Consider the following 27,702-nt stretch of genomic DNA (forward strand, 5'->3'; position numbering starts at 1 on the left):
TCTTTTATATTATTTTCTTTACATAGAGTTTTAGAAATAGGATTACTGGAACAAATATTGAATTTTAAAATGTAAAACAGTTTTCAAAAATTTGGACAATAATAGTAGCTGACTCACCTTATATTTATTGTAACTGTGTTCTACATTTACTTAAAATAAATACAAAATAGAAAGTTAATAATGTTTTAATTTCATATTTTTATCAGACACATTTGTGATTTACAGATCTCTGGGCCAGCAGAAGATGACTGAGTTTACTACACCAAATCTTGGAAATTCTTGGCAAGACAAAATACTTTGCATTTTGTTTAGGGATTTTTTTTCAAGGTTAAATACATTATTCAATTTGGCTTTTTAAACAATTGAAACTAAGTCCAAGATTCCTCTTAATAATTTCATGACCACCCTATGGGCTCTTACTTGAGAACCACAGAAATACATTTTCCCACATGATGTAAGGTCTACACACATAATACGTTTAAACTAGAAGCAACATCATATACCCATTTGTTTCATGACATATGGTTTTAAGATTAAAACTCCAAGGCTTAAAATGGTGGAATACCCACCCATGTAGGAATTTCCTACATGATCAAGCTTTACACTGCTCAAGGGCAGTCACTCCGTTTCCAGGCTTGTGTTGAATATGTCTGGGTAATGTATGGATAGTTGAGCCTAATAATATAGGATGCACTTATATCCACACTTATGTGTTTAACCCACAAGCTTGCTGTCATTGCCATCACCCACCACCCTTCGACTCATACGGAGGTGGAGTGAGATGTCTTACCAAGTGGCATATATCCCACGTCTGCCAGCAGTGGTCGGCACACATCATCCAAGCATCATGAATGTGAAGGTCTCCTCAGATTCCTGTGGGTCTCTGAGGTGCTGAGCTTCCCCCATCCCTGCTTTCTTTAAGACAGCTCTTCTGATAGTGTTTGCACCAGCTTTGCCAGCAACAGCTCAGCTGCAGATAGAGTCTAATGCCTTGGGGCGTCCCAGCCAGAAGGGAGACAAAGCACTTTTTCTTCTTATGAAGCTAGCCTGGTTTCTACCAGCCACTCACAGATGTGTCCAGCTGGTCCGCTCTCCACTGAGATCTGACCAAGTAACCGTTCGCACGTTCCTACTATTTTGTCCTCATATATAAAGTTTGATTCTATAAATTTAGGTCTAGATGATTTTTGTGATGATCGTAAGTGTCACATGTGTTCACACCAACTATTTTGTTATCATATATAAAGTTTAGCTTTATAAATTTAGGTCTAGATGATTTTTGCAATAACCCTAAGTGTTCCTTTTTATAAGGAATTTCGACTCCAGGATAAGAGGGATTTTTCTCAGGTTTTCCTGAGTACTTCAATGTTCCCCAGATCGGAACCTTCTGTTCACATGTATTCCAGTTTCTTCTTCTCTACATGTAGCTGAAATGTGTGTAAGACAATGGATTTCAGAACAAGGAAGCAATAACACTTTTTCCAAAACTTGTTCATATGTCTTGTAAATGAAAATATTATGGTGAAATAAAATCCTATAATCTTCACTAAAATAAGTAACTCATCTTTTCTCATATTTCCGTGGGCCAGCAGGGAAAACTCTAGAGAATTTCTGTTGGTTAGGGATGTGCCCACTGGCACATAACTTACTAACGTGTGCTTTGAAAGGCTGTTCTTGAGTGTAAACCTAAACTTCTCCACTATATAAACGTGTGGAAGTTAATTAGCCTCTCTATCCTCTGCCTCCACATCTCTAAATTGGTATGGTTTATTCTTCAGTGGGTGTGAGAATTAAATAAGTTATTGAAAATAAAATGCTTAGCACGGGGACTGCCTTAAAGCATATTGGCCCACACTATGGATGATTTATCCCAAGTCATGCATGCTACTAGGTTGTGAATATATAAAAGTTGGTTTGGCCTTAGCACTTTTTTTTTGTTCTTTTCTTCTTCAAGAGTCTCAATCAATTTATCTGTTCAATGGAAATTTAAAACTTCAAATCCAATTACCTCAAAGATTTGCTGTGAAGAAACGACGAGATAATGCATTTCAAAGTTTTTCACAAGCTATAAAGGTTCAGCCAAAAGTAGTTAATGGGAAAATAGATCATGGCGAAGAAAGAGGATGAGAACACAAAGGAAGAAGAGAAGGAAAAGGGTCAGAACTTGAGAGTTTTTTTAATCCTTTCTTTCCGTGGTAAACATCTAAACCTTCTTATCTATTTCACTCTGTTGCCATAGTGAGTTGTGGGTGATTTCCTCACACTCGTCTTCTAATGCAGTGTTTCACATCTGCTCTTTAACCCATCTGTTGATTACGATTACTGTTGTTACGGTTGTTGTTATCTCAATGACTATAACTTTCCAATTCCAGCATTTTTATTTGAAGCGTTTTTGAAATATTTTTGTTCTTGTTAAAAAAATAATATCCTCTACTTACCTGTGGACTCATTTTTTTTAAAATTTCTTTGAATATTTTAAAAACGATTATTTTGCCTTCCAGTTTTGACAATATCACCTGAATTTTATGGGGTACAATTTCATTCATTTCTGAATCTGCTGATTTACTGTCCTAGAGTTTGGGGTTCATTGAAAGGAAAGAGGCATGTGATTTGGGAAGTCGGAAGGACTTTGGGTTGGGAAAGAGGGATGTGTGTATGTGTGTGTGTGTTTCTGTTTACACGTTTAATGAAAAGTTCTGAAAGACAATGATTGCTATTAGCTTCTCTTTCACGAGTTTTTAATGTACTTTAAGGCAGGCCCCATGCTAAGCACTTTATTTGCAATAACTTATTTAATTCTCACACTCACTGAGGAATAAACCATCCCAATTTAGAGATGTGGAGGCAGAGAATCGAGAGGCTAATTAACTTCCGCACGTTTATATAGTGGAGAATTTTAGGTTTATACTTAAGAACAGCCTTCCAAAGCACAGATGAGTAAGTTATGTGCCGGTGGGTACAACCCTAACCAACAGAGATTCTCTAGAGGTTTCTCTGCTGGCCCACGGAAATATCAGAAAAGACAAATTACCTTTAGTGAAGATTAAGTATGATGAAAATAAAACTACAGAGGTCTATGTAAATATTTGGATGAATCTGATGCTAATGGGACCTTGCATAAGTGATTATTGTACTGTGAGGTATCTTGATGGTAATAATGATGATAATCTGTGTTGGGTATCATCTTTGCTTTACCCATATCTGGCTCATAATTTCAGATCCCCGAGTCGCTCACCTCTGTAACCTCTGCTAAGCCAACTACAGATGTATAATTTTTCTCAGTGACTTTTAGTAACCTAGTTAATCCCCAAATAAATATATTCATGCCACATAAAACTGAGACTTTTGATGTCATCACATTATCTATTTTTTCTGTCTTAAACTTCTCACCATGACCTCTAAGAACTTTCTGGAATTTTTTGGTTTCTGGCTTTGTGACTCATTTTTCTGATCACCATCTGACCTCACTTCTCAGACTCTCAGTGCAACATTTTAGACCTAACCAAAGCTTTCTATCTTCAATCATGACTGCAGTTTATTATTTGGCTTTGCTCCCACTAATGATTGGGTATTAATATAGTTTGGATATGTGTCCCCACACAAATCCCATGTCAAATTTTAATCCTTAGTGTTGAAGGTGGGACCTGGTGGGAGGTAATTGGATCATGGGGGTGGGTTTCTCATGAACAGTTTAGCACCACCCCCCTCGGTACTGTCCTCATGACAGTGAGTGAGTTCTTGTGAGATCTGGTTGTTTAAAAGTGTGTAGCACCCTCCTCCTCACTCTCTCTCTCTCATTCCTGCTCCTGCCATGTGAGAAGCTTCACTCATCCTTTGCCTTCCTCCATATTAGAAACTTCCTGAGACTTCCCCCAAAGCAGAAGCCACTATACTTCCTGTACAGCCTGCAGAACCATAAGCCAATTAAAGCTCTTTCCTTTTAAATTATTAAGTCTCACGTGTGACCTTATAGCAATGTGAGAACAGGCTGACTCAGGGGTGTACTACAGGCCAATCTAACCAAGTCTGAAATCTCAGGATTTAAGATTTTTATGGACCCCCTATCTTTTTCAGCATGCTTGTTAGATTGACAGACTTTGTATAAATGTCTGTCAACACAAGGGACTTACTACTGCATGCGACGGCATTTTACATTATTGCACAGACCTAATTGATATAGTTATATGCATATAACTTATACTGTGGTGTTGCCATTGTTCTTCCTTGGTTCTATGCCTTTCGCAAACTCTTCAGACTTCAAGTCTCGGATCCTGAAGCCCTCAAGTAGACTTAGGCATTCCTCCTTCTTGGATCTCTCTACACTTGTAAAAAAGCCCTTCATTAGTGCTCAGAATACATTGTGTTAGACTCTGTGATTCTTCTTACAGAAAAAGCCAGGTAATTTCATTTTATTTGTATAAATAACACATAAAAACAGTGCTGGATGCCTAGTCTATATATCTCTGTTGAATTACTGAGGAATAAATGAATTACTAAATCTAATGCATAAGTGAATGAAAGTAAATGTTTGTCTCTGAATGTGGTTCTCTATGAAAATTAGTCTATGCATTTGGAAAACGTGGTATTCTCTCCAGAATAAATTAAGCAGAAAAAATATCCCAATGTACTGTAGAGAGTGTATCCTTTATCCGTTAGATCATAATGGATAAGGTGACCACTAATTTTAAAATGATACTTTAAAAAGTATAAAATGATATACTTAAGGTTTGCAACATAAAAAAATACCACCATAATCACTGTCTGAACTGTGAAACTACTGAGCTAAATTAAGTCTGACATTAACAAGAATTCTAGCAAGCATTACCTAGTGGAATCACGAATAAGACCCAGGAACTTCAGCTCCTTAACCACCAACAGGATAACACAGGTACCCATAAGACAAGAGAAAGCGAGAAAAGTATTGATTCTGTTTAGCCAAATTGTTTTAAGAGAAATTTAAAGCATGAAGAGAAGGTGAAAGCAAGGGGAAAGTTTTGATCTTGTGAGAGCTGGTGGACAATGTGGTCTAGTGCTCTTGTTCTCTGTTCACTATTGTCTTAGTCTGTGTTGCTATAAAGAAGTACCTGAGGATGGGTCGTTGATAAAGAAAAGAGGTGTATTTGCCTCATGCACAAGATGCAGCAGCACTGGTATCTACATCTGGCGAGGGCCTCAGTCCACTCCCATTCAAGGTGAAGGAGGAAAGGAACCCAGCACGTTCAGAGATCATATGGTACAAGAGGAAACAAGGAGCAGGTGCCGGGCTCATTCAACAACCAGGTCTTACTCACAGGAACCAACAGAGGGATAATTCACTCATTACCTTGAGGATGGAACCAAGCCATTCCTGAGGCATCTGCCCCCAGGACCCAAACACTTCCCATTAGGTCCTGCCTCCCACAATGGGGATTACATTTCAACATGAGGTTTGGAGCGACAAATATCTAAACTACAGCAATTGTAAAGAAAAGTAACCGGTCAAATATCTAAACTACAGCAATTGTAAAGAAAAGTAACCGGTCAGCTGCAGTGGCTCAGGCCTGTAATCCCAGCACTTTGAGAGGCCAAAGTAGGCAGATCATGAAGTCAATAGATGGAGACCATCCTCGCCAACATGGTGAAACCTCATCTCTACTAAAAATACAAAAATTAGCTGGATGTGGTGGCATGTGCCTGTACTCCCAGCTATTAAGGAGGCTGAGGCAGGAGAATCACCTGAACCCGGGAGGCAGAGGTTGCAGTGAGCCGAGATCACGCCACTACACTCCAGCCTGGTGACAGAGCAGGACTCTATCTCAAAAAAAAGAGAAAAAGAAAAAAAAGAAAAATAACCTTGTAATAGATGTTGTGGTGTTGGTTTTGTTTCTGTTGTTGTTATTATTATTATTATATAAACTACCATTTATATGGCATTAACCTAAGGCTAATATTTTGGCACTTGTATAGTGTCTAATGGTCATAGTGAACAATATCATCTGTTATGCTCACTGTACGGATGAGGAATAAGAGGTTCAGAAAGGTTACATCACATGCTTAGGACTTCATAGTTACTCAAAGGAATCAGTGGTAACTAGAGAATGTGTTGTTTTTCTGTCACGTTGCCTCCTGCTGTCTACTTCTGCAGGAAAAATCGTATTGTTTTTCTCCGTGTGAGCCTGGGCAGCACAATTTGGGTTGGATTTTGCTGTGATTATTTGGTTACACCGATGAAAGGGAATCCCAGGATGTGTGTTATGGATTTGGCCATCTCCACCAGTCACACGGTTATGTTTCCTTCTGCCTTCTCACTTGGGACACCGTAGATATAGATTCCATGTATATCAATCAAGCAATTCATACATTTACCGTGAGTTGTATTAATAAAGTATTTTAGTTCTAAGAAGTCAATAGAGTTATCTCATATTTTCTCACATAAAATCTCTGTGAAATGGAGATATTATCTATTTTTAGGAGTCAAGAATATGAGTATATGGGAGTTGAAGTGATTTGTCAGAAATGAATACTAAGTGGTGGTCCCTGACAAACTCCTTCCTTTGTAAATTTACTAAGCTTCTCCTCTGTTCTTTCTTTAAGGGCGTACAAAGTGTAAAACATAATGCCAAACGTACAAGCATGAAGAGGAAATAATTCAGTATTTTGCTCTCAAGGAGGATCACATTGTCTTCTATCAGCATTTTAATGAAGCATTGAAGTAAGCTTGAATTTTATCAGCCCAAGCATGGGGAGTGTTTCAAATAAGAGGCAGCCCTAGGGCCATCTCTATCACTAGTGGTCTGTGAAGTCACCCAGGGTCCTCAGCTCAGAAGAGCCCTTCACTTGGCTTAATGCTCTACTGTTGCTGTCTCAAAATTTGTAATACTTTTTGAAGGAGGGACTCTGACTTTTCATTTTGCACTGGGCCCTGCAAATTATGTAGCTGGTTCTGGATATGCTTCAATCTGCTCCTTGAATCCATAGGGAGGATGAAAGTCAGACAGGCAAGAAGCCAGCAATGCAGGCTCTATAATACCAGAAAGGATTAGGTGGCTAATTGAGAGCCATTTTTGCTCACTAGTCCTGAGTAGAGATGATCAGTTCTGAAGATCTTAATTTTATTTTGTGTAACTCACATGTTTCACATTTAAGTGCTCCAGAATATTTAGCTCAATTAGGCAAAATCAATTCTCATGATTCTTGCCAACTATTGCAAAAATTATCAGCAAAAAATTGAAAGAACTACATGTTAGCTATAAATTGAATTACGATTCACATGGATACACACACACTCTCACACACATATTGTTGAACTATTAAAAATAAGTATCAAACAGTATGGAACTTTAGCCTAAAGTATTTAACCATACCTCTTCTAAAAGCATTTTTCTAAGTTATCTCATTTTTCTTGTAACCTCTAAGAAACATAATGAAATTCACTAATATTATTTAAAATCTAATTCATATTCAAATCTCCCAGTGTCTAAAAAGTTCCTTTATTTTTAAATTAGGAATCATACAGTATCCACATACTGCATTTGGTTTAAAATTTTTTTAATCCATGAAGGGTTGTAATACACCAATTACATTTTAAAAATTAATCTGTAGTAATATTAAAAAATTATCACAAATTGCCGCTCTTGGAGGTGACAAATATACCACTTCTCAAACTGAAAAATGTTAATTAAAGGGAAAGAAGTAATACATACTCTGACTTTTTCAGAAGGAACTGTGGTTCACACCCAGCTGATGAGACAAGGGTGATTTTCTTTTTTTTTTAACCCAAGAATGTCGGTCAATAACTGTAGAAAGAACGTTATAATTAAAAATAATAATTTTACAATTATTATTGAAACCATTCAAGTAAAAATCATTAGTGGATGCTTAAAATGATTGCACATAAGAAAGTTTGGAAAAAATATTTACTCTGCTCAAGATTTTCCAGTCATCATCACTATTGTTGGGACTACTTGATGCTATGTCCTTCCTGCGGTGCTGCATTACCTGAAATATTTCTTTCCTTCAACAAAAAGCTCATTCTTAATCTAATGAGACATTAGTCCTGACCTCTAGCTTATGGGAAATACGGAGGATAGAGGACCAAGTTAAATGACACCATGAGTCAACAATCAGAGGTTGGGAGATTCCATAAATAACTTACCTAGTTACTTAAAACATATCAGTTGTGAAAGAAAAGATAAGCAGTTATGTCATAGTTTAAGCATAAACTATTACATTGCATGGCTTTATCATTTATCATTAGTAAAACATACATTCATATTCATACACATATGAATATGTATGTCTGAATGTGTTTATTAACATGCTTTAATGACTAAATGAGTAAATAATGAAGGTTTAGTTTGCAATAGTCTTTATTACTGAAGAGGGATTCATTTGGGAACCAAACTAGGATGTTTTCCACTATATAGACATTGTGATGAAAATATATATTCCTGAATTTGCTTGTTGCTTTTGTATTTGCAGAGTTCCTGTAGTAATTACTAACATTACTTTTATTTTATTATGTGGTGCTTTCACCTTTCCCTTTTTTAAGTTGTAGAAAATATCAATTTAAATGTTTTTATCTTAATTTGTTAAAGCTGGGCTTCTGAAAGAACCCAAAAGTTCTTGGTGTCAAAGTGCTGGAAAATGTACATATTCAATAAAGGGTCCTGTTGGCCACATGATGGAAACACTAAGAAGGAAAAGAAAAAGATGCTTGGTTTCTGAGGCTGAACTGGGGATGAAGGTTGTTTTAGAGAGATTTATTCACTTCAATTTGCTCCTCCTCTTCATCTTTCCATTATTTTCATGTTGTTTAGGGAGTAGGAGTAGAGAGGAAATCATGCAATGAATTGTGAAATACTATCAAGGGCAAAGTTCTTGTCTTTTGAAGTTTTAGTGAAATCTAAATACTGAAACTAGGCTTAAGATACCTATTATTTCCTGAAGAAATTGATGAGTCATGGTAGCCACTTGCTCCTCTGAGATTTTACAAAGTGGATCAGATAAGGTTTTGCAGCTTTGCTTCAGGAACTGGCGAGCAACAGTAAGTAAGTAAAGTTGCTACTTACCATATTTAACAATACATTCAATGAAATATCCTCAAACTTTACTAGACCTGATTAGCTGAAACTTGTGAGAAATCAATTTTTGTTCTCATTTCTGTATTTAAAAGACATGGAATCATTCACATTGCCACAGTAAAAGGTGGAAACGGTGAAATGAAATATTAATACTTTAAGTTAAACTCTTATTGTTTTATCTTTTCAGGCTCCATACCACCATTGTTAGACAACTACATTAAAAAAAATAATAATAAGGCACATTAAAGCAGGAATATTCTGGTCCCCTTTGCATGTGGTTATGGTTCTCAGAGATAATTATGATTATTACAAACCATTAGACTAAGAACTTGTTGAAACTTGCTCACTTTTAATGAGATAGTTCAGGATAATACACACACACACACACACACACACACACACATTCCAAAAGAAATGACAGAAAAATATTTGGAATTATATCACCAAATTGACTGAGGTGGAAAGACCCCCATCTCCTTAGGTTTTGCAGCGGCACTTTCTTCTAGAGGGAGTGTGAGTCCTGTGCTGTCTCACTGGACTGCCTGTAGAAGAGACCCAACTTCAGTCCACAGCCAATCATGCAGATGAAAGAGGGAAGCGATTGAGAAGATGCTTCACTCCGGTGCAGTTGGATTCTGAATCAAATACAGGCTTAGTTTAATTTTCAGTATCAAAGTCACTCTGATTTTTAAAGTCTATGTTTGCTTGTTTTCTTTTTGACAGCTTTCTTGAGGTATCATTGATATACAAAGAACTGCACACAGTTAATGTGCTCAACTGAATGACTTCGGACATCCACAAACACTCATGTTACCATCACCAGAATCAAGGTAATCGATATGCTGAACATCTCCCGAAGTTTCCTTCGGTCCTTTTGTTTTTGTTTATTTTTTGTTTTGTCTTGTTTTCTTTTGGGTAAGAACACTTCTTGGTAAGAACACTGAACATGAGATTTAGCCTCTTGACAGATTTTGAAGTGTGCAATACTGTATTGTTAACTGTAGGTACTGTGCTGTACAAAAGATCTCCAGGGCTTATTCATCTAGCATACCTGAAACTTTACACACATTGAACAGCTACCTATTTTCCCTACCTCCCAGCTCCTGGCAACCAGGAAAATTATTTTAGGTACCTCATATAAGGGGAATGATGCAGTGTTTGTGCCTGGCTTATTTCACTTAGTATAACGCCTTCCAGGTTCATCCATGTTGTTACAAATGGCAATATTTCCTTTTTAAGAAGGCTGAATAGTATTTCATGGTACATATAAATATCCATCAAATGTGCATTGACAGATGAACCATGATATACCATGAAATACTATTTTTTATCCATTCATCTGCAGATGGACATTTAGGTGTCATCCATGTCTTTACAGTCTTTACAGTTGTGATTAGTGCTGCAATGATCACAAAAATACAGAAATCCCTTCAAATACCGATTTCAGTCTTTTAGACACCCAGAAGTGAGATTTCTGGATCACAAGGTGGTCCTACTTTTATTTTTTATTTGTAGTAATCTCCATACAGTTTTCCACAGCTGCTACACCATTCTGCACTCTTACCAAATGGGTACCAGGGTTCCAATTTTTCCATATCCTCACTAACACTTGATATTTTTTGTTTTGTTTTGTTTTGTAATAGCCATTCTAACAGACATAAAGTGATATCTCATTGCAGTTTTAATTTGCCTTTTCTTGATAATTAATGACATTGAATACTTTTATCTGTTGGGCTTTTCTATATCTTCTTTGGGGAAACATCAGTTTAAGTCTTATTCCCATTTCTTAGTTAGATTATCTTATTTTGTTGTTATTTTATTTTATTGTTGCTATTAAGATGTAGGAGTTTCTTATATATTTTGGAAATGTACCAATTATTAAATATATGGTTTACAAATGTTGGTTTCTATGTCCTAGGTTGCCTTTTCATTGTGTTGCTTGCTATGCAGATAGTTTTTAGTTTGATGTATTTCAACTTGTGTGTGTGTGTGTGTGTGTGTGTGTGTGTGTGTATATTTGGTTGCCTGTTCTTTTGGCATAATTTCAAGAAATCATTGTAAAGACCAATGCCACAAAGCTATTCCTTCTGTTTCTTCTAAGAGTTTTACATTTTTAGGTCTTATGTTTAAGTCTTTTTTAAATTTTAATATAATTTTAGTTGATTTTTCTGTATGCTTTAAGGTAGAGGTCCAATTTCTTTCTTTTCTTTCTTTCTTTTTTCTTTTTTCTGTAAGTGAATATCCAGTTTTCCCAGCATCATTTGTGGAAGAGACTATCCTTTTTCCATTAGGTATTCTTGTCACCATGTCAAAGATCTTGTATGTGTGGAGCTGTTTTGGGGCTCTCCACTTTGTTCCTTTGGTCTATATGCCTGTCTTTATGCCAGTACCATAATATCTTAATCAATGTAGCTCTGTAATGTATTTTGAAGTAAGAAGTGTGATTTTTCCAGATTTATTCTTCTTTCTCAAGATTGCTTAGGCTATCTGGGATCTTTTATATTTTCATATAAATTTTAGGATTGTTTTTTCTATTTTTATAAAACAAACATCATTGGGATTTTGATGGGGATAGTGTTGAATCTGACGATTACTTTGGAAAGTATGAACATTTTTACAATATATCAGTCTTCCAATTTATGAACACAAAATTTATTTCTATTTATTTATGTCTCCTTTAATTTCCTTAATCAATGTTTTGTAGTGTTCAGTGTACAAGTCTTTCATGTCTTTAGTTAAGTTATTTCTAGGTATTCTTTTTTTGATTGTACTGTAAATGGGATTGCTTTCTTAATTTTCTTTTCTGGATGCTTTGTTGTTAGCGTATAGAAACACAATTGATTTTTATATATTGATTTTGTATTCTGTAACTTTACTGAATTCATGTCTTAATTCTAGTGAGTGGGGTGTGTGTGTGTGTGTGTGTGTTTGAGACAGGGTTTCACTCTGTCACCCAGGCTGGAGTGCGCTGGTGCTATCATGGCTCTCCGCAGCCTCCACCTCCTAGGCTCAATCTTCCCATCCCAGCCTCCTGAGTAACTACAGCTGAGACTACAGGGGCATGCCACCATACCCAGTTATTTTTTTTTCTTTTTTGTAGAAAAGAGGTCTCACTATGTCGCCCAGGCTGGTTTGAACCCCTGGCCTAACATATCCTCCAACCTTGACCTCCCCAAATGCTGGGATTACAGGCATGAGCCACCACACCCAGCCAAGAAGGGTATTTTTAAGGAGTCCTTAGAGTTTTTTTATATGTAAGATCATGTTGTCTGCAAACAGAGACATTTTTATTTCCTCCTGTATGATTTGGATGCCTTACAATAATAACAGAAAAAGTAATGCCAGTATTTATATGGAATATCTTATTTTGTCCTTTTGCTTTTAAACTATGTCTTTATATTTAAAACACACTTTTTTAGACAGGTTCTAGTTTGGTTTTACTCTTTTATCCTGCCTGACATAATCTTTCTCTTAAATTTTTGTATTTAGATACTTAGACTATGTACATCTTATGTAATTATAGAGAAGTTCGTGTTTAAATCTCTTATCTTAATTTTTTTTTCTTTATTTGGCCAATTTTGCCTTGATTCTCCTTTTTATCATTTCCATAATTCTTTTGGGAAGATTTATTTCTTATTTGTTTTATTATTTTATATTACTGATTTTTCATGCTTAATAGCTCTGCATCTTTTTATTTTACGTTTCAATTGTTGTCTCAAATTTATAGTATGCTTTCTTAACTCTTCACAGGCTACCTTCAAAAAATACAATTTTATTTTACATATAGGGTTAGACTATACAAAAGTATAATTTCATTTATTTTTCTCATCTTTTACAATATTATCATATTCATTTCTACATATATAATAACCTGTCAATGCAACATTCATACTGTCAATTAAAAAGTTGAAGTGAGTAAAACATGTCTTCTATTGACATACATGTTTGCTACTTATGATTTCTGTGTTGGTATAGATAATAGTTCCATTTGGTATCATTTTTCTTCTGCCTTAGGAATCTATTTTAATATTTTTCTAGTGCAAGCGAGTAGCCAATAAATGCTCTAAGCTTTTATCTGAAAATTATTTTGGCATAGTTTTTATAGTGTCTAAGTTTGCTATTATTCCTATTATTATTTTTACTATACTTATCACTAATTCATTTATTATTTTTAACATCTCCCTGGTTCACCAAATTGCATTGTTTTTTGAGTAAGAATGCAGCACTAATTTCGATTTTCTCCTTTCCACCTAATGTATTTTAATGTCTCTGTCTGCTTCAAAATTTTTTTTTATCTATTGTTTTCAGCAGCAATTTGATTGTAAGGTTCTTTGGTGTATTTTTCAATGTTTATTTTGTTCAGGCTACATTGAGATGATTGGATCTGTGGGTTTGCGGTTTTTATGAAATTTGGAATGTTTTTGGTCATTGTTTATTCATGGCTTTTTACCTCACTTCTTTTTTCTCTCCATTTTGGGATCCCAAATACTGCTCAATGAGTTCCCTGACATCAGTAAAGATCCATTTTTTTCCAGATACTTTTCTTCTTTGTTCTTCAATTGGGTAATTTCTATTCCTGTGTCTTCAAGTTCCCTGATTTTCTGCTATTATCTAATCTACTATTACTATCATCTGTAGAATGTTTTATGTCTGATTTTTTAACTAATAAGTTGTTGGGATTATTTTTCAGATCCTCCACTTCTCTCCTCATTGTGTTAATATTTTTTTAATCCTTGCCAAACATTTTATAGCTCTTCTGTAGACCTTGTCTGCTAATTGTATTATCTCTATCATTATTGAATGCGTGTTTGTTAAATGAGTTGTCTTTGTGTGAATCACGTTGCTGCAGCTTTTATGTCTAGCTCTTTTACACTGTGAGTTTTTAAATCTGAATGTCAGTGTTTTGTTGCCTTCACATAAAGAGTATTGAGTCCAGTTCTGGAGTTCAGTTAAGTTAGCCACAGAATGTTTTTTAAGTCTTTTGGCTTTTTTAAAGCTTTTCTTTCCCCCTAGCAGAACCTTACTCCAGGCCTACTTTATTCTTCTTTGAGGTATGCCCCTTTGGAGCTCTGCCTATAACTCTGCGGGGTGCCTTTTGCTCAGGTTTAAGGAAGTCTCACTCTACGACTGGACAACTTAATGCCCTGCCAAAGACTCAGGTGACATTCATGTCTATTTCTGGAGCTTTTTATCTATACAGCTTCTTCTAAAATGCTCTTATGTGCCGGGAATACTAGCATCCTTCTCCCCACACTCTGATCTGTTACTCATCTCGGTGAGACCCCCGTGCTCTGCTTTCCAAACATTTCTTCCTGGAAGGAAGGTGAGGCGACTATGGGGTTTGCGTTGTTTACTTCTCTTCTCTAGGGATAATGGTCCCGCACTTTCATCTAGTCTTCAACAACTTTCTTTTTCCATGTCTGACCACATTTCCCCTCACAATATTGCATCTAGTGTTCTTGAAACGCATGCCAAAAGAAAAGTTTTTGTCCTGTTTTTCTTACATGGCTAGATGTGGAAGTCCCTGAGATTTAACTGTAACCATGCAATTGACCCCATGTTAATATTAGAAATTTAATATTAGAAATGTTTATATTTTGGGGATTATATATTTTTTATCTTCAAAATGTGTTCAGTAAAATTACTTCACATTCTTATTATAAGGAGTGTTGGACAATAGAGCTACTGATACTCTATTATTATACTTTTGCCTTCTTCTATATTTTTAACTTTTACGTGTATCATTAGTGCTCTAAAATATCCACTGAGGGCTATGTTATTATTTTTCCTTTCACAAGTTAGAGAAGCCTCAGAGAAGTTAAGTAAGGTTTCACACAGCCTCAGAGAAGTTAAGTAAGGTTTCAAAAGTCTACAGCTGGTTAGAAGTGCAATTGAATTTCAAACTGAGATCATTTAGACATAAGATCCGGCTATTTCAACCATGTCACATTGCTTCTAGTCTATGTGAAATGTTCTTGCCTGTAGCTTGGCAAGGGCTTTGAACTCAATAAATATACATTTCTTCATTCCCTTTTCTAATATGTTAAGGAGGACTATATGTGTGCTTTTTGATTCTCTTCCATGAAAATAAAAACGGCATTACGATGGCCCCATGAGAGGGTAAAAGGCAAAAAATAAAAACAAAAACAATGACAAAAAAAGAAAAAAAAATTCAAAATTTTCTTTTTGAGTTAACAAAGGTTGACATCCTGAAGGATGAAAACTCTGAAATCGTAAGATTCTGAGAAAAGTATTTCAAAACAAATGCTCTCCCTTAAGGGAACAAAGAGGCTGTTCCATCAGAGAATGCAGCAAATGTCTATGTCCCAGTAAAGCCTCAAAGGCAGATTGTAACATGTTAGAATGTGAAGCGTATCAAAGAATTTAGATCACTAAGCCCCATCCTTAGTCTCCATTCTTCTTGCAGAGAAAATAAGTTCTAGAAATGTAAATGATCTGTGCATGGTCAGACCAAGTACTATGGTCATCGGTAAAAGAATATACAAGTGTACCTACACATACACAAATAGGAGTACAAATTTCATTCTTAGATAGTGCTTCCTTTCTACCCTGGCTTCTAAAAGACAGGCTGCCATCTCACATCCAGAAAGAAAATGGCCTCCTAAAATGGGAATAGCCAAATGTTAGCTGACTTTCTTTATCTTAATATTTTTATAATGCATATTTCTCACTTGCTTTTTAAATAAACATCATAAGTAAGCTACAGATTGGTCAACTATTGTAATAATTGTCCAGCTAATACAATGACCCTGCATTCTAAGTTACCCCAAAGCTCAATGGCTTAAAGCATCTCTCTGTGAACACTTGTGCATACGCAGCTCAGTAGGTTCAATTCGTTTGAGTTTGGCTCTGCGGCTCTGCTTTTCACTGCAGTTCTGAGGTTGGCCGCAGGAGCTCTGGTCTAAAATCTCATCCTTCATCTGTGACTAGTAGTCTGTCCCAGGAACGTTCTTATCATGGGGATGGCAGATGGCAAGACAAAAAGCAGTAACATGTAAGGTTTCTTAAGGCCTAGCCTCACGTGTGGTGTAGTTATCTCCACCTTGTTATATTAGCCAAAGCCAGCAGGGCTCAAACCAGAGTCAAGTGTCAAGAAAATGAACTCTGCCCATTAGTAAGAGTGGTTGAAACATCTCATGTTGTCCCAGGCCACAGGTATAGAGAAGGGTGAATAATTGGGGCCAATAATGCAATCAATGACAAATTAAAATCCCTTTGAAAACTTCCTTTCTTTTCTGGGTTTTGTATATACTCTTCTAGACCTTTAATTACATCTATTTTTTTTAGAAAAAATATAAAGTATGGGCTGGGTGTGGTGGCTCACACATATAATCCCAGCGGTTTAGGAGGCTGAGGCAGGCGGATCCCCTAGGTCAGGAGTTCAAGACCAGCCTGGCCAACATGGTGAAACCCTGTCTCTACTAAAAATACAAAAAGTTATCTGAGCGTGGTGGCGGGTGCCTGTAATCCCAGCTACTAGGGAGGCTGAGGCAGGTGAATCGCTTGAACCTGGGAGGCAGAGGTTACAGTGAGTCAAGATCACGCCATTGCACTCCAGTCTGGGCAACAAGAAAGAAACAAACAAACAAAAAGGCCGGGCACGATGGTTCAAGCCCGTAATCCCAGCACTTTGGGAGGCCGAGGTGGGTGGATCACGAGGTCAGGAGATGGAGACCATCCTGGCTAACAGGGTGAAACCCCATCTCTACTAAAAATATAAAAAAATAGCTGGGCGTGGTAGCGTGCACTTGTAGTCCCAGCTACTCGGGAGGCTGAGGCAGGAGAATTCCTTGAACTTGCAACAGAGAGAGACTCTGTCTCAAAACAAAAACAAAAACATATATATATATATGTATGTGTGGGTATATATATAGTATTTAACATATGAATGTGTGTGTTTGGATATATATTTCACATTGTACTTATTGCTCCATTTGTATTTGTCACCCAGTAATATTCTTTGGTTGACTTTCTATATCCATACATATAGCTGTAAGTCATTATTTTTAACTGTTGAATGATATTACAAAGAATAAATATGTGTTTACTTAGCCATTCCTCTAGTGTTAGGCCTTTATATGAGTTTGTAATGCTTAGCATTATAAATAGTGCCTTAATGAGCATTCTTGTACACATCTCCTTCTTTTCCTGTAGAATAATAGCCTGCAGAAATGTATAGTTTAGAGCTTGTCATCTGTGAATTTCATATTGTAGTATATTTTGCAAAAGTACCTCTAGTGTAGCTATATAAATCTACATCTCCTCGGGCAGTGAATGAATACCTATTTGCCTACACTGTCATTAACACTTATTATCATGCAGTTTATGTATATTTTTAACTAGATGAGTAAAAAATCTGACTTTCTCAGACAGTGATTTCAGAACATTTTTATTTAAACAACGGAATAATCATTCTTCACAGAACGCTTTATATAAAACAAATTAATGTAGTTCTGTCATGTAAACATGGTGCTTTGGAAAGTTCGTTGTGCACTTATCCCCTCTTGTCTTCTACTGATATCCCAGAGTACACTTTACATTCTCTTGCTTCAGGTCAAAACTTACTTAGTTTGCTATTATTTCCCGGTAAAAGTGCCCTCCCTTCAGCCCCTACCTCCGTCATATCCAGAACGGTTGAGCCAATTGTTTTAATTTCCCAACTGTTATTGTCTCAAGGGAGTACTTTTCCCAGTACCAAAACCTCATTCTGCTCACATTCACAGTCACAGCATGGTCAGCTCACTGGTCTCTCTCTTTAACAGTGAGTGGAAAAATGTAGGCTCAAAGAAAAAAAAAGCGTATGTCTTATCTTTAATATAACAGGTACCAAAATTAAAGACATCCTAGATTCCAGGATCTATGATGAATTATGTGAGGATAGAAGATACGAATTTGATGAAAGAGCATATTTTAGTAGAGAGAGCACTTGACTCACTTCAGGGAAAAATTTCGCCCACCCTCCTCTCTCTCTCCACACACACACACGCTTATGCACACATGCACACATATGCACACGCAGACACACACAACACACACACATGCAAATGTGCATGCACAGACATGCATCCAATATACATGCAAGCACCCACCAACACACACACACCTGAAGATGCTGTCACTAACTAGTCCAGTAACATTGGGAAAATCATCTAATCATGCTTATTTTCTTTGTATGAAGAATGAAAAAAGCTGCAAAAAATGTGTAATATTTGCGAGCAGATAAATGATGTGTGCCAGTGAATGGTTTGTATGGGGTACCAGCTTACTAGACACATGCACACATAGTGTGAAAAACCACTCAATGTAATTATTTTCACCAATATTGGATAAATCAGCCCTTAGTGATTTCCAAAGGAGGATGCTTAGTGCTGGATTTAATATCTATGTGCCATAATTTTACTAATATTGGAATCATTCAGACTAATTAAAGTCCACAGGTGGGAGTCAGCCTAAGCAAACTTAAGACATTCCGGAAGGAATGAGGAATTGGATCACATTAGTCATTGAATCATGTAGCAGGGGCTGAGAGAAATGTGAATCTACTGATTACCTGAAGAGTCTTCCAGTCAGTCATTAATATGCCATCTCAGCTGCCGAGGGCAATAATGATCTATATTAAACAAGCATATATCTTTTGGAAATAAAACTCCAAGATGATTCTGGATAGGGTGAGAGCAATATGATTCCTCCTTATCCATCACTTACTCCGAGCTCTGCTAGCGCACCCCTTTTCATTTCAATTGACCTCAAATCAGAAGTGATGAAAGAATGTCATGGGGCTTTGAGATCTTGCCTATTTCCTCCCGTGGGAATGGGTTGGGGTGGGAGATGGCTCTTTAGATAAAACTGGGAAGCTAGGCTCCACAGGTCTGGCCACTGCTATGGTGAAAGGTCATCTGAGACCCATGGAATTGTAGAGGCACAAAGTACCAAATCGTCCTTACTAGAAACATGCCACAAATGCACCCGGAATTGTCAAAATTCAGGAGGGTAGGGGAAACAGAGAGAAGCAATTCTGAAATCTGGGGAAAAACATGTGTCTGCAACCTAAGAAAGATAACAAGCCGTACCATTCATGGGTGAGGGTGATATCCTGACCAAGTGTTGAGCACAGTGGTTGGAAATTGCTTTTACGAGTCGGCAGCGCAGAGATCTGTAAGTGAATCAGTCTATTTTGAAAAAGTAAATAAATAAACAAAATATAGAAGCTAAATTAGAATCTTTATAATCTGGCCTTAATCATATTATTCATTTTCAGCTTTATTGCTGCCTACATTTATCCTTCCCCAGCCCCTCCGTGTATCTTAAGAGCCATGCTCTCTCCAGTCTCACTAAAATAATTGCACCTTCGCCTAATAAGGCATCTACTTCTGTGCTTTTGTTCCTTCACATGCTCTTTCCCCTCTTCACGGAATACCTTGCCCTCTTTTTCTGTTTTTGAAACTCCTATTCGTCGACCAAGCTTTGGCTAAATATAACCTTCACTGTGAAGCTGTCCCTGCCTTTTTCAGGAAAAGCTGTTTCCGTTTGCTTCTGTGTTCCTGCTACAATCAGGTAGCCTGGTGTAGCGATGTCAGAAAACCCAAGCTTTTTTTTCTATAGACTCTCACCTAGAAAATGGAAACAGACTGTTAAACTTGCTTATGATCTCTCCATTTCCAGCCCCTGTCCTTACTCAAAGACAGACTCCTGCCAGAAGGATGCTTCTAAAATACATCCTTGATCAGGCTGCATTTCCATATGCATGATCTCAATATTTTTTTGTGAAAATAACACCCACAGAGTTTTATGGCACATCCAAGGCTTTTGATGAAGTTAGAGTTTAGAGAAGTTAAGCAATTTGACCAAGGTCAGAGAGCTCATAAATGGCAGAGAGAAGACAGAAGCTCAGACTTGTTTGAGTCTAGAGGTGATGACCCACCCTGCTCCTTCCAACCACATGGCAGGACCTACTTTCTTTGCTGCTTCCCTCTGAACTGGCAATGCAAGGGGTAATTTTGGAGAAAAAAGTTATATAAGCAACGTAACATATTTCAGATGCACAATATGTCTTTGCAGCCTGAGATTATTTTAAACCAACTACGGGAATGTGTATTGGTGAACACATATTTGAGCTGACAGATGGGCGTGGGCACCTTTGTCACTCATAAATAGAGCACTTTGACCAGTTGTGGAGGAAATGCAAGTGCTGGAAAGTACAACTCATACTTATCTCCTGCCTATACAACCTTTTCTGAGCCCCTAATTGTCTCTGTCTCTCTCACACACACACACCCCCCGCCACACGTGCCTTTAGCAAGTTTGTTTATCTGTGTAAGAAGGATTAATATGAAATAATTTTTATAATTCAGGTACAAAGGGACTTCCTAGAGCTAATGTGGTGCTTTTTTTTTGTTGTTGTTGCATTCTTTTTCACTTAATCTGAAGCTGAAAGTTCACATCTGTGTAGTGGGTCTTTCTTCAGGGTATTTCTGTCTAGATGTTTTGCAAAGCATCTAACACCTGGAAATGAGATGCACATTTCTCTTTGCTCCTATGGTACTTCATGCTTACATCTCCAGTAGTACAAACTATAACATGATTGAACCTGTTTCTCTCTTCCTGTATCTAGAATGTAAACTTCTCCAGATAGGACATTGTTTCAATTGTCACCTGTGTTCCTAGTCCGTATCACAGCATCTGGCACTTAAGCACATTTAAAATAAGTGAACAAAGGAAATTCCTGGCGTGGAGTGATTAGTGGATTCTTTGCCTGTGGTTGGATACAAAGGCTCCCTCCAAAGACCTGAAACGGCCATGTGCAAGATGAGTTAGAACTCCCTGGTAGAAGTAGAGCTGAGGCCAAAGGCAAGCGGTTCCATGCTAATATAAGGAAGGCATTTCTAGTTGAAAATATTTCAAAAGGAAGCAAACTGTTGCCTAAGGAAATGGACACCCAATTCCTGGAGATTTTAAGCAGGAGTTGAATGGCCTGATATCTTGTCTGGGGTGCGTCAAGCAGAATTAAGCATCCAAAGCAGTCCATTCAGATCATCTTCAAAGTTCTAGCTATCTTTGTGCATCGAAAATTATATATATAATTGATATATGTAGTACTTCTTCCTAGGTTATAAGCCTTGTTTTTCCTATTCCTCAACATTCTTCGTATTATCATGTCTTAGGATCTGCATCCAGGCTTCATTGCCTAGCTATTCTTTGTTTCATAACTACCAATCGTAAGCTTCGGGACTCAAATTATATGTCATTTCTTTTAAATTCAAGTCCTGCTGTTTTATGAAATTGAAACATCCTGGTTTCATTTGTTTACTGTAGAGTTCTAATCACAAATTTAATCAAGCAATTGCTTTTTGTTATTTAAAATATATCTGTTCCCACTTAACATATGTGCTGTGTCAGGACTGCCATTCCCGGGTCTCACTACAGTTTGTCTTGTATAGAGTAAGTATTCAGTAAGTAGTTACCGAGCAAATGACTGGGTGAATAAATTGATGTTTAAAGACACTTCTCTTTCTATTACTAGATGTGATTTTCATTCACTTTTTTTTTGTTTGTCTTCAGAGGAATTGCAAATTCTTTACAGCAAAGAACTTCCAAGAAGCTTCTTGAAATTGCCAAATAAGGAGTGTTCTTTGATAGCATCCAGGGATCATGATGGCTTCTTTGGGCAGACAAGGACTTTGGGACACAATGATTCCCTGACACTCACTCTCTAGAGAAAGGAAAAGAAGGTCTGGCAAACAGGACATTAACAAAGGAGTGGGAACCAGTGGGCCTGCAGCAAGGGTCCCTCACAAAGACTGGGAGGGGCTCCATCCCCTTCCTGGGGTTTGCCTATTGAGCATTTAGTAGGTCCAGATTTGGCCCCCAGCCAGAGGCAGCTCTGTGAGGTTTGGAGGGAAGAAGGAATACCCCTTTGTTAAGTTTCTTTTGTGTTTTCCTTCCGTTCCACATTTTCTGCATATATCAGTCTTCATTTTGGCATGAGAGGAAAAAAACAACTTTCTTATCACCCTTTGTTTCTGACTCATGATTTTATTGGAATCAAAAATATAACCTGATTCAAAGATTATGCAGCCAAGCAAACTGGCCTCCTGGGTTCTAAGACAGTGCAACTGAAAACATTGGGAGGCCCTTGAGGCCCAGCTGAGACCATGCCTTAAAATGTCAAAGAAAGTCAAGTAACGTTGACTTGAAAGAAAGTTATGTTGGGTTTCACTGACGCAAGAATCCAGTGTTGAGCTCCCTGTCTACACAGGGTGATGCAGAGGAGGTTAGGGTCAGCACAGTGTAAACCAGGGCGCAGCAAACTCACTCTTAAAGGGTTAGATAGATAACATTACATAGTTTAGGCTTTAGTGGGGCCTAACTATTAAATAGTTTAGGCTTCAGTGTCACCATTATTCGTCTCTACTACTGTAGGGCAAACACAGCCACAGACTTTACCTAAACAAGTAAGAGTGGCTATGTTCCCATAGAGAATTATGTACAAAGATGGGATATGCCTCATGGGCAAAGCTTGCTCATTTCTGATTTGGAGGAAAGAATGGTAATGTACAGTATGACCTTGCAGAACCCTGAATTTTCTGTGCTGCAATTATCTTACTTATTTAATATAAAACTGAAATAATTCTCGATTACTTATACAAAACATACACCTGGGCATTTATTGTAAATGATATAATCTGCAGTGTACCCTTGAGGGATTGACATGATTTGTGTGTATGGATGTGGAAACTTACAGAAGGTAAGAAACTTACTACCCAATCATGTAGCAGGTGGGTGGCAGAGCTGGAACCCAAATTAGATTTCTAAATTAATGTGATGCCAAAATATATGAGTACCTCTGCTGCTGTAATCAAACAAGAAAGTTTATTTTCAGCATATCTTGTAAATTTCCTTGGAATTCTTTATGTCTTCTTTTATTTATACTTTCCACATATTTTATTTTTCTATTTGTGAAGTAGTTTATATTCATATATAGTCACTAATGTGTTTTTATATACATATATATTCGCTTATATGCATATATGTGTGTGTGTTTAGATGCATATATATGAAGTTTGTGTAGTGTTGAGCACTGTATATACATGTGTTAGTGCATGCCATACTCACATTGTTACTAGAAAGTAGGCTCAGAAGCAGGATATGTACTGATCTAGCCTAGGAGACAAGAGACATGCATGACATGGGACCCCAAGAACTAACTCATTCCTCCAGAGGGATGCAGAAACAATAGGGTAAGAATATCAATACTAATATGTGCAAAACCAAATCTAGGATTTGCTGGGGATGAGGAAGAGGATGCTATGAATCTGAGAGACTATATTTGTAAGGATGCTAAGTCAACCAAGCTCAAATAATCACACTTGGCTATGGTGGCAGTACCACTATGGAGATGAGATATACAAGAAGGAAGGAGACCTATGGAAAAGCAGAAAATCAAAGCCAATAAAAATTGAGTGACAAATTCTGGTAGAATATGGGTCTATCTATATATATTAAATTAGGGTTAGATCACCCTTGGGGGTAAATGGTCAAGGGTTTGGATTTAAAAGCAGATACTGTGAAATTTTCATGTATAGTTAATCCTAAAATGTATAGCATGAATCGAAAACTCTAGTAGAGTATGAAGTAGTATAATATAATGAACCCGGTAATGTAGTATAATCATCATTACCATAATGAGCAATGCAGCATAATTTTCTATGCATGTGACTTAAGTTCTCCAAGCCTCAGATTCCTCTTTTAATGCAGAGGGATAATAGTAGTTTTCTAATAATGGTTATTCATGGTTCAAGAAATATTGGCTGCTATCAATTATTATTATCCAAAAGATCTGTGCATGTAGGTAACCAGAAAGTCCACTGGAAAATCTGGCTGTATGGCTGGCAAAGGTCTGATCACAGTAGGGGATTACCCGTCCCCTAAAGAAGGATGGAGACACTGGAGGTCCATTTAAAACTCTCCCTATTCATGGGACAGGAGCCTCTTTAAATGCACAATCACCCTGTTTAGGTTCAGAGTTAAAGATGAAGCAAACTGTCATGACTGACTGGTTGATTGGAATCAGATAGGGAATGGGGCTAGGCCTGACTGAGATCATTGATGCCTACAAGAAATGTTAGACTGCTTTTGTGTGGACAAAAGGCATGAGGTAAGAAATATGCACTTATTACATCATTAAGAGCATGGCACTATGCTCCATGTTTTCACTGAAACTGTCTCATCTAGGAGGCAATCCTGAGGGTAGGGAAGCAAACTGATTTGACTCAATTCCAGAGAAGCTAGTGTTGGGCTGGGTGTGGTGGTTCATGCCTATAATCCCAGCACTTTGGAAGGCTAAAGCGGGTAGATTGCTGGAGTCCAGGAGCTCAAGACCAGCCTGGGCAACATGGCAAAACCCTATCTCTATTAAAAATACAAAAAGTTAGCTGGGTGAGATGGCAAGTATGTGTAGTCCCAGCCAGTAGGAGGCTGAGGTGCGAGAATCACCTGAGCCTAGGGGATTCAAGGCTGCAGTGAAAAAAAAAAAAAAAAGAAAGAAAGAATTATGCCATTGCACTTCAGCCTGGGCAATCAGAGTGAGACTCTGAAAAGCCGAAAGAAACACACAAAAAAGCCAGTGTTAATATTCGATCGTGTGCCTGACTATAAAACTCATACCTTTCCTCCAAATCATCCCATCTATTATATTTTACATTTTTGTGATTATATATGTGTGTGTATATGTGTACACACATACATATACACACATGTATAAGCACATATTTTCATATTTATGTACTTATACACAGATATTGTATATTGAAAGTTCACAATATTTGTCCATACATATATATACACATATTTAGTTCTCCTATAATTTTCAATTCTAGGATACAAGTTCCACAGAGGTTGTTCTCTTCCCTTCGAATCCCAAGCAGTGAGAAGAGGGCCTGACTCCCAGAGAGTCCTCCACAAGCATTTGCTAAATATGCAGATCACTGCATCAGAACTTCTTTGAAGAGGGCAGGAACTAATTGCACACTTTGTCTTATTTAGTTTCACACATCTCTGTTTTATAAGAAGTTCTTGGTTAAAAGAAGGGGAAAGTGAGGCTACAAGAAGCTAAGTGATTTTCCTAAGTACATATTGCCAATAAGCAGAGTTGTCAGGATTCAGTATCTGCCTATCAACGTTTTAGCTTTCTTTATCTCATTGCCTTCTGGCATACAGGGCCTCAGCAGCTACAGCTGTCTTGTTGCTGCATCTAGGAGGGCATCCAGCACCTCGATACCCACTTCTTGAGCAGGAGAAGTTGAGGGACAAAAAGAAAGTGCATTTTCCAATGTTTGTAATGACACTTTATGCACCTGGATTTTATGTGCTGCTAGATCTTGTGGTTCATTTCCTCTTGGATATTACCAGGGATGTTTCTATTGACAGAAAGATTCTGGCACAAATACTGAGCGCTAATGGCTTCAGGTCATCTGCACCTGCAGGGCAGTGTCTATTGAGGACAATAGTGAATTTACACAACAGACTGGGACGGCCTCCTCCTCAGGAAGGCCACAGCAGCTTCAGATACTGGGCCCCGGGAACGGATATTCCCAAAGCTATTCATTTATTCTGAAAATATTCAGAAGAATTTTTCTGTCTTGTGCGTGTCAGGAATAATATGACGTGTAAATATGGGCACAAGCATGCTGGGATCTCAGCAGTGAGAACCAGGTGAAGAGCTGGCGTTTATTTGAAGAATTCGGGAACTATTAACACAGTCTCTCTGTAGGAGAAGCTCTCTGTGTTCATCAAAGCATCATGGGCCCTGGGTTTGTTTATCTATCCATGCAGTATTGATGAAGAAACTGTGGTACCAAAAGGCAGGAGGAACTGCTGGTTAAGAGTGAAGTCTCTGGAGTGTGCTGCCTAGCATCTTGTTTATCTCTACCTCATCTTAGTAATAACACCTTGGGCATTTTCCTTAACCTCTCTGAGCTGTATTTTCCTCTTCTGTAAAATGATGATAAAGAAAGAATATTTATATACATTGAATGAGTCAATATATACTGCTTTTAAGCATTCAATGAAGGTTAATAATTACTGTTTACCAATCTGGAGCCAGTCACTGATGAGGGTATACTGAAGAAAAAAAATCAAGTGTGTGAATATCGACAGTGAAACATAGTAAGGTAGCAGAAAACAACAGCCTCATTCATCCAAAACCCTTTCAATTTATCACTGGATTGCAGAGAGTGTTTGGTCCTCCCATTTGCTCTCCCCTTGCCCATCATTGACTACTATATGACCTTGGAGTCCTATTGCATATATGTTTTAATGTATTTTTCCCATTTAAAATTAGGAGATATATAGTTTCATGTCATTGACCTTTCCTTTCTTGTGGATTCAAGATCAACAGATGTACAGAAATTAATTAGTTATAAGTCTTGGTATATTACGCCCTCTTCATCATTCCATTCAAGGCTGTCTTTACTTCATTCTAAACACTATTTGACTCCATACCCTATGTAAAAACTTAAACCCCTTTCTGTGATCCTCTTTAATCTTCTTTTCCTCTTTTCCTGACCCAGAACAGCTGCTATTCTGAATTGTGTGTTCATCATGCCCTTGCTTTGAAGTTTAAATGATTTTGTCACATCCATATATACTGTATTCAAAAAAGTATATTTGAGTATTTGGTTTTCTTTCTTACATTATTTTTAAAAGATCTCATACTGTATGCAATATTTTAGGTACTCTCATCTTATTAAAATTATGCTCTTAGGTAGGTAGTCAGGCAGACATGAGTAGGGCAGGAGAGGGCCCCCTCTCACCTCCTACCAGGAATGTCAGGAAGTCATCAGGTGATGGTCATGTGATTGTTAAATTGCCTCCCTAAAATAGTAATTGGTCGCAGGCAGCACAAGGGAAAAACAGTCTCCCAATAGATACAAACATCTGAAGTTTGTGTTCAGCAGCTTCCCAGTAAGATCTTAGGGGTTAGGTGAGTGTGCTGAAGCATGCACACTAAGAGGTAAAATGGTAGAGTTGAACTGGTATATGACCTTCCTCTAAAAACACTCAACGGGTAAATGGAAAACGCCTCAAGTGAGCATGTGCACAATTTTGGTAAATACACTGTGCATGTGGACCCTCTGAAGTGCTGGTAGGCCACTACGCTTGTGGTCATCCCACCCCAAGGGAAGAATTATGGGAGAAGGGATGCAAGACCCGGGAAGTATGACAATGTATAAAACCCCAAGTCAAAGGTCAAACAGTGCACTTGCTCTCTCAAGTCATCTGCTTGGTCCTCTTCCAAGTGTACTTTACTTCTTTTTGTTCCTGCTTTAAAACTTTTTGACAAACTTTCATTCCTATTCAAAAACTTGCCTTGGTCTCTCATTCTGCCTTACGCCCCTTGGTTGAATTCTTTCTTCTGAGAAGGCAAGAGTTGAGGTTGCTACAGACCTGCATGGTTTCACTGCTAGTAACCATGCAGCTAAGTTTTATCCATGCCATTGAATGGAGCTGCAGTTATTCAATAGTTATAGCACTATATTCAATGTACATTAAGTCATTTACCCACTTTTATGTCAATGAGAATTTGAGTTATTTCCCAGTGTTTATGTTGTTTTGTTTTGCA

General features: G+C 37.5%; 1 long non-coding RNA gene across 3 annotated transcripts in view; it reads left to right on the forward strand.

The window, feature by feature from the left end:
• Positions 1-27,702, forward strand: part of LOC110744020 — a 136,754-nt gene that overhangs the window by 69,284 nt on the left and 39,768 nt on the right. For all 3 annotated transcript variants that reach the window (XR_004185958.1, XR_002524044.2, XR_004185957.1), the window contains 2 exons: positions 6,574-6,691; positions 9,786-9,892. This is a non-coding gene — a long non-coding RNA (uncharacterized LOC110744020). The remainder of the gene's footprint in view (positions 1-6,573; positions 6,692-9,785; positions 9,893-27,702) is intronic.

Source organism: Papio anubis, chromosome 8, assembly GCF_008728515.1.
Source record: "Papio anubis isolate 15944 chromosome 8, Panubis1.0, whole genome shotgun sequence".
Lineage (NCBI taxonomy): Eukaryota > Metazoa > Chordata > Mammalia > Primates > Cercopithecidae > Papio > Papio anubis.